Here is an 8,032-nt window from a genome sequence, read left to right as displayed (position 1 = left end):
GATGAATTACCGTGAAGTAGCTTGGTCGTGCCAAGAAAATGCTGCATTTTTTGTACTTGAAAGGTTTATGCTGATTCAGCAAATCCATGTGGCCTATTGAAAATTTAGAACTTGTGATCAGGAGATGTTTCGGAAAAAGGAGTGTAGCTACTGTTCTTGTGTTGGGATAATTTTGTAGATTTTTAGGAGCTAGGGGAAATAGGGTTGTAGTTGTAAACTGAAAATGGATCAGAACGAAAAAGTGGGTGTTTCTCTCAAAAATTTCCAAAGAGTAGGATGGGTCTTTGTTCAAAAATGATATATAGGAATTATAGGGTCTCCCAAAAATTTTGTGGCAATTTTATAAAAATTATTTGAATTAGTTTTAGTGCAACAGAGGCAACTCAGAGTTTGAAAATGGCATTAAAGGAATTTGTTTTTGGGGTAAATTCTATTATGAAATAAGTCCTACTATTATTTAAAATAGAAATGAAATGATTTGGAACACCAAGCAAGAGTTACGTTTCAAGTTGCTGAACCTTTTCATATAAGCTTGCAGAAGATTTAATTGATCATACAGAAAATGAAAAAGGAAGGTCATACCGATCCTAGTTGGTATTATTTTTCTCAATTTTTAAGTGTTGAATGAACACAGAAAGAGAGTGCTAAATGATTTCAATATATCAAGTTTCAGAATAATATATAGGATTGTTGGTTTTTAACCTTGGTTGCCATTGTTTGTATTTGTAACGGTCTGAAGAATGAGTCATGTTGTTTGTGCTATCGGCTACCTAACAATCTCTAAGTGAAAGCAACTAGATGGAGTAGATTTGTTCACACAATACTCCTTCCAAGACAATTTGCTTCCAAGGAGTAGTTTCAGCTTGCTTGCAAGGAGTAGTTTCAGTAAAGTTTCAGCATGGTTTCAGTATAGTTTCAGTAGCCGATTTGCTATTCACTTTGTGCTATTAGTTTGCTTCCATCTTTGTGCCCACTCTGAAGAGTATTCGTCTATGCTTGGAACTAAACAGAATTATACAATGAACTTCTGCAGGCTGATCTGAGTTGGACCATCCTCTGCAGCCAACTCTCTTCGGCAAGAGGAAGAAAGGAGAATCAGGGTACGGTTTCATGGCTAGAAGATATATTGTTGTACCCTGAGTGAAGGGAAGGAGTTTGCTGGGTTTTGTCTCCGACCATCGTGTCGTGATGATTTTGCAGGTACCCCGAGAGGCCCTTGAGTTTGCCAGAATGTCGATTAACTTCCGTTCCGGAAAATTCGAGTGCTCCATATGTCTTATTTCCAGCAAAGGTCATGCTGAAATTTTCCGTGAATTTTAGCATGACTTTGCTAAAAATAGGACATATGGGGTACTTGCGACTAATGCATGGGCCGGGGTATCTTAGTACTTAATTAAGTAGGATCAACTGCCTCTTGTGTTATACATATAGAAGTGTGATATCAACTCATAGTTATTACTCTATATGTCACCATATATGTGTGTGCATGTGATGTAATACTCTGTTTGGGATAGTTTAACCTGCAAGTTTCCTTCTCTGTTTCTCTGGCTGTGAGGGGATAGCATGATCGGAAGCACCAACGCTCTTTTCCTATGCACTCGAGTAGGCGGTGTTGCCGATGCGATCTGCCATTTAGAGTACCCATATATATCAGTCAACCTAGGGTGCCTCGGCATCGATAAACCCTAAATGATGAAAACTTAACTTAGCATTTAGGGTGCCTCAGCGTCGACAAACCCTAAATGATAAAACCTTGGCTTTTATTAGGGTGCCTCGGTGTCGATAAAAACCTAAATGATGAAAGCTTAGGCTTTTAGGGTGCCTCGGCGTCGACAAACCCTAAATGATAAAAGCTTAGCTTTTAGGATGCCTCGGTGTCGAGAAACCCTAAATGATGAGACCATGATAATTCCTCACAAACCCTAAATGATGAGATCTTGTTCCTTGACAATAACCAACTTTTTGACCGAACTTTTTTCCTATTTAGAGCGAAACATGGCCCACAACGATGAGGCCGGCGGTTCGGGCGGCAAGGCATTCTGGGAGCTGTCCCAGGAGATGGAGGAAGAACCTCAACGCTATGAGGACGTCGCGGAAGACACCGATCCTGACTACACAACCCCTAGCGGCGTCGAGGATGACACCACTGATGGTGCCGCCGAGGATGCCACCACTGATGATGGCAGCGCACGCACAGATGGCAGCCAACCGAAGAGGCAACGGAAGGACCGGCGCCCGAACATGCTCGGCACCGTCAAGGAGGAATTTACTGAAGTGTCCTCCGAGGGGAATCCAACGGCGCCCAAAGAAATAGTCAAGGGGTACGCGGGACAGCTCGGGTGCATTCTCCGGAGCACCGTCTCGATCAACACCGAGAACCTAAGGCATCGTGACCGAGGGAATTTGCGCAACATCCTCTTCACGAAGCTGCACGAATGATACAAGTTCCCCGGTGACTTCGCAAACACACGCCTCTCAGGGAATAAAGTGAACAGTGCCGCCCTCACGAAGATGAGCAAGGCCCTGGCTACTTGGAGAGGCGCGGTGAAGAGCATGATTGAAAAAGGTGAGAGTTATGAGAAGATCAAGGAGAAAAATCCTTCGATCAGCAAAGCTGACTACCGGGAGTTCAAGATCAAGTGCGAGAGCGGCGCGTCCGAGGAATCAAGTCAGTGGGGGAAAGAGATGCGGGACTTGAACTTAGGAGTCCACAAACTCGGTCCCGGCGGTTACAGAGTGGCGGAACCTATAGGGACAAGGAGGACGCGGAGCATGCCGAGCAAGGCCTACCGCCCCGCTTCGAGAAATACCGTGACAAGCAGACCAGGAACTATGTCAGGGCCCGGTACAAGATTGACCCGGTAACCAAGGAGCTTACCACGAATCCGAAGACCAAGGGGCTTGAGCGTGTTCTGGTAAGGAATACACCCCCGCGTAATTAGCTCCATATGGTTGCATTCTAGTTAATGAAGCCAAATTTATAAATGGTTCACGTTCCTTCTGCAGGAAACAGAAAGCAGTAGCGCGGGGTCATCTCAGAGCTCCCCTTTCGACACCCCTTTAAATAGGGCGTTGAACATAATGAAAAACAAGGATAAGCTCAGTAAGCCGTCGTCAGCTGGTCGTGTGGCCGGCAAAGGCTTGTCCACGAAATGGTCGGAATACTATACCGCTGGGCGAAAGGAGAGAAAGACCAGCTCGGAAAGCCAGCAGCGTGAGGTTGAACAACTCAAGGCACAAGTGGCGCGGATTCCGGAGATGGTCGAAGAGCAAGTGTGAGAGCAACTGGGAGCGACGATCACCGCCATTATACCTACCTTGGTTTCTGGGCTGCGGGCGTGGGTGGCGGGCGGCCAACAGGGGCCACCCCCGATTCCCAGCTTCACGGGCAGCAACTCGCACAATGCGCCGGCGGCTCCATTGGTGTCTCCCGCAGCGGCGCCATTGGTGTCTCCTGCGGAGGCGGCATTGGTGTCTCCCGCGGCGGCGCCAGCATTCCAGCTTAATGCACCCGGGTGTGGGAAGAATACGCCGGCCGACACCTTGGCAGCAAACGGCCCCTCCGTCAATTGCACGCCCGCCATTGGCGGTGCCTCGACATTAGCCGAGCTCGACGCCATCACGGTAACTAATTAAGCCTCTCGGCCGATGACTTCATCTCCTTGCCTTTGACTGGGCATCCCTGACGCCCTACATGTTTTCGCAGGGCGCCGTCGACGTTCCGTGCACTCTCCTGCACTTCGTGAACGACGAGTTGGTCGATGTCGCCAAGGGCAGAATCGTTCAACCGGGCAGCCGCGTGTTCCACGGTAATCCGATGCCACCCACCGTTTATAGGGTTCAACTGGTTCGGGTGCTTCCGGGCTTCGATGACATGTTACCTCCGTATCGACCCCATGGGGCCAACGAAGATGATGTGATGACCCTCAGCGCCTGCATAACCTGGCCCATGCTTTCGCCGAAGAGCCAGATTCGTTTGGGGGCGGGGGACACCACCCCACAGACAACACCGCCAGTCGTGCCGGCGCCAAGCCATGGCAAGACCCCCGCAACGCTACCGGACATGCCGGACATGCATATGGCACAGGATCCGGACATGCATATGGCACAAGATCCGGACGACGAAGACGACGACGGTACATTTACCAACGCCGATAAGTACTTCAACGAACATGGGTACGGTGACGAATTCTTGGGGCCTCCTTCTCAAGAACCCAACCCTGCAAAAGACGATCTAGCTGGTACCATGGAGAAACCCAATTGCAACAGGCGTCGTCTGGCGTTCAGTTCTCAGGAGACGCCTCCAGCTGCCGCCTTCACCGAGCCTCAGATAGCCGAGGTGCGAAATATTATCAGCCCCAACACACTCAAGAAGGCAGTCTCTGAGTAGAACTCGATCCCATTACAACAAAATAAGAAGGGACGGAAACGAAAGACTAACAAGGGTGCGAGCCAGCCGGCACCGAGTACGATCCGTGCTCAGGACGGTCCACCTTCACCTAAGGACATCTCGAGGAGGTCGGATGTGGCGGGTAGGCCGATGCTACCGACTAATCTGCTCAATGCTGCAACCGGTGCTATACGGAGTCTGCATGACAGTGTTCTTTCTTTGGAGAAGCGGCGTCTCTCCGAGAATGATGTGGCATACCCGGTTTTCGTGGCCAAGGTGCCAGAGGGCAAGGGCTTTGTGGATAACGCCATCGGGGGTACGATCGTCCTGCGGTTTGATGACATCTTCACTATGTTTAACCTTCATCCGCTGCACTGCACCTTCGTTCAGCTATTTTCGCTGAGTATGGAGATGCGGATCATTAGAGACAAGACCCCGGACATCGTGATAGTTGACCCCTTCTACATGCATGCCAAGATCTTGGTCAGCGCTGGGGACCGGCAAGTCGCAAGTTCATACCTCGAAGGCGTCATTCTGGCAAACCCAGATAAGGATAACTTCCTCGTGCCTTACTTTCCTGAGTAAGTCATCCCCTCACCGCCCCTTAACATATGATTTCTTAGATTTCGATCGTTCTTTTTTTTCTAACATTCCGTGTTTTGCGCAGTGACACACATTGCACACTCATCCTCTTAAGCCCGAAATATTCCATGGCCACGTATTTCGACTCGGAGCATCAGTCGAAGAAAGACTACACAAATATCAAGAAAGTTCTTGATGATGTTCTCCCCGGCTACGCCAGATCTGGAGGCACCTTCAGCAGGCCAGTTCGTAGGTACGGCAAGCACGTGTTCACCCACAATACGATGTTCCCCTGTGTCAAGCAGCCGCCTGGCGGTCAGAAGGATGCCTACTACGCCCTCCATCACATGCGGGCGATCGTACGGGACCATAATCACCTTCTGCTACCAAATAATCTGAAAGATTGGGCCGCACACTTGTCGGCAATCCAGGACGCGGACATCAGACAAGAATTCTTTCGCATCCAGTCGGAGTTTGCGGAAATCATCCATCAAGATGTCCTTCGTACCTCGGGGCAGTTCTACCTCAGATATCAACCGTCCAACAGTGAGATAGAAACAACGCTACAAATGCAGGCTGACAACGCCCGCGATTTCATGACCATCACGACAGGCGGCGGCTTCATCCACGCTCCGATGCCTGAGTCGAGTCGAAAGTAGTGATGCTATGTAGTTCTAAAATATCGATTAGCTCATGTTGTAATTAAACTTTAATGAACTTGTATGTCTCTTTGGTTTGGACAGTCAATCAACTTATATGTAATCGATGCTATTTATTAGTAGGACCATGAATCGTGCTATTAATATCTTGCTTTTCTCTTCTGATCCTCTTGTTGCTTATGTATTGTCTGTGAATTGCTACTAATGTTTTGTTTGGCCAGTGCATAGAGATGCCGTCGTATGTCGTGTACAAGGGTAAGGTTCGCGGAGTCCACGACGACTGGGAGGAGTGTCGGAGACAGGTTCACTGTTTCAGCGGTAACAGTTACAAAGGGTACACCACTAGGGCCGAGGCGGAAGCTAGATACGCGCGCTACCTAGCGGGAGAGAGGAGGGAGCGGAGGAGGAACCGGATGAAGACCAGTTTCATCGCGATGATGCTCATCGTGATGACCGTAGCTCTCTTCTATGTGATGGTAGTTTAGATGATTGATATCGACTTGTAATGTGAAGACAAACTCGCTACTCGCGGTCTCGAGACTTGTAATGTTCTAACTTTGTTCGGTATTTTGAATTCGGAGACTAGCTAATATGATGAATTGTATTCGGAGACTAATCTTCTATTGTATTCGATGAATCTGCTGTTTATATGTTGTGCTGTCTATATTCTGTGCAGTAATATGTTTTGTAACCTGTGCAAATATCAGAAAAGAAAAAAATTCCTAATATTCATACTAGTGGCGCACCATACAACACATTAGTGGCGCACTGCTTAAAAATACTAGTGGCGCATTATATGTTAGTGCGCCATTAGTAACCCAGAGCACAAGGTAAATATGGCCCCCTGGGAGGCATACTAATGGCGCACCAGGGGACATACTAATGGTGCACTGCCTAGTGCGCCACTACTGTCTGGTATACTAATGGCGCACCAGGGGTGCGCCATTAGTATTAGTTACTAATGGCGTGATCATAGTGGCGCACCTATAGTGCACCATTAATGCCCAAAACAGGTGCGCCACTAACAGGCCTTTTCCTAGTAGTGGCAGGAGTAGGGTTTTACGTCTCGCGGCGGCCCGAGCCTGGGTAAAATTGCCCGTCTGATCTCTGTCGTGCTATCTCACGCTCCTCCGCTCTTTGTGCAACATGCCATCCCCCCGCCAAACTAGAAAGGGGCTCATGGGCCCATAGGTGGTCGTGGTTTCCCACGACAGACTGCATCCGCTAAAGACTTGTCGTATACTCCAAGACTTCCCATGCTGCCTCCACGCCAAGATAACGACCTTGTAACCCTATATAACATGCTGATGACCCACAAGTATCGGGGATCAATCGCAGTCCTTTTAATAAGTAAGAGTGTTGAACCCAATAGGAGCAGAAGGAAACGTCAAGCGGTTTTCAGCAACTATTTCTTTAGGCACTGAAATTGTCGGCAACAGATAGTTTTATAGAAATGCAATTTGTAATGAGCAAGTAATAGTGATGGTAACAAATGTGCACCAAGGTATCCCAATCCTTTTGGTAGCAAAGGACAGGCCAGAACAAACTCTTACAGTAATAGAAGTGTTCTTGAGGACACACGGGAATTTCATCTAGTCACTTTCATGATGTTTGATTCGCGTTCGATACTTTGATAATTTGATATGTGTGTGGACTGGTGCTTGGGTGATACTCTTAATTGAACAAGCCTCCAACTTATGATTATCCCCTCTCGCAAGCATCTGTACCTACGAAATAAGAATTAAGATAAATCTAACCATAGCATGAAACATATGGATCCAAATCAGCCCCTTACGGAATAGCGCATAAACTACAGTTTAAGCTTCTGTCACTCTAGAAACCCATCATCTAATAACTACTCCACAATGCTTTCCCTTAGGCCCAAAAATGATGAAGTTTCATGTAGTCGACATTCACATAACACTACTAAGGGAAACAACAACATACATATCATCAAAATGCTACCAAATTCACATGATTACTTATGACAAGACTTTTCCCATGTCCTCAAGAACAAATGTAACTACTCACAAAACATATTCGTGCTCAAGATCAGAGGGGTATTGAATAGCATAATGGATCTTAACATATGATCTTCCATCGAATAAACCAACAAGCATCAACTACAAGATGTAATCAACACTACTAACAACCCACAGGTACCAATCTGAGGTTTTGAGACAAAGATTTAATACAAGAGATGAACTAGGGTTTGAGATGAGATGGCGCTGGTGAAGATGTTGATGAATATTGGTCCTCCCATGATGAGAGGATCGTTCGTGATGACGATGGCTTCGATTTCCCCCTCCCAGAGGGAAGTTTCCCCGACGGAATCACTCCGCCCGATAGAAAAAGGGCTCCTGCCCAGGTTCTGCCTCGAGACGGCGGCGCTTCGTCCCGA

Source organism: Triticum aestivum, chromosome 3D (assembly GCF_018294505.1).
Source record: "Triticum aestivum cultivar Chinese Spring chromosome 3D, IWGSC CS RefSeq v2.1, whole genome shotgun sequence".
Lineage (NCBI taxonomy): Eukaryota > Viridiplantae > Streptophyta > Magnoliopsida > Poales > Poaceae > Triticum > Triticum aestivum.
The sequence above is the reverse complement of the archived record's forward strand: the minus strand, read 5'-3'. Positions refer to the sequence as shown.